We start from the raw sequence: 907 nt of genomic DNA on the forward strand, positions 1-907 counted from the left end.
ATTATGTCGCTAGATAGAAAATTTCTTCTAGATTTTATCCTATGAAATTAAAACCAGGTATCTTGCCTCCAGAAAAAGTTATGAACTTCAGCCTAACAAAATGACATTGAGATCTAGTTTTTATTACCTTATTACCAGATTTTTTTTATTACATTTGTCGATTTTTTTCCAAGACCCTCAACGCGCCGATTTCACCACAATATTTTTTAATAAGCAACCCAATCCTCTATTATTCTTTTCATAATAAATTCGTGCTTGTTTTTCACTTGCACGTCCCTCGTTTTATTATTTTTATTCAAAAACGCTCCTCGAAGACTTCTTGTAGATCATTAGACGAGCGTTCGCGTGTCTGTTTTTTGCTCCGTATTGTTTTTTAATCAATTTTCAACAGGAAAATGTGTTCAATCGAAAGAAAGTTTGAAGAAAAATTATTTAAAGATATAATACACGAGATATCGAGTGTCGGGGATGATGGTGTTAGGCCTGGTTTGCATGGGAAGGGAAAGGGATTGATGTAAAACACTTTTTTTTGGATTGTACTTAAATCTAAATGAAAATTACATAGCACTAGATTTACTATATTGAGTCATTGCTAGAAGCAAGATCTAGAATTTTTCAGACAGATCCAGAAAGTTTGAGGCAGATCTATAAAGTTTGTGATAGACCCAGAAAGTTTGTGACAGGTACAGAGAATTTGTGACAGGCACAGAGAGTTTGTGACAAGTACAGAGAGAGTTTGTGACAGATACAGAGAGTTTGTGATAGATCCAAAAAGTTTTAGACAGATCTATAAAGTTTGTGACAGATTCAGAAAGTTTGTGACGGGTCCAGAAAGTTTGTGACGGGTCCAGAAAGTTTGTGACATGTTCAGAAAGTTTATGACGGGTCCATACAGTTTGTGACAGGT

This window comes from Ctenocephalides felis, unplaced genomic scaffold (assembly GCF_003426905.1).
Source record: "Ctenocephalides felis isolate EL2017-DRISC unplaced genomic scaffold, ASM342690v1 CF-g0.4_SCAFFOLD_03573, whole genome shotgun sequence".
Taxonomy (NCBI): Eukaryota; Metazoa; Arthropoda; class Insecta; order Siphonaptera; family Pulicidae; genus Ctenocephalides; species Ctenocephalides felis.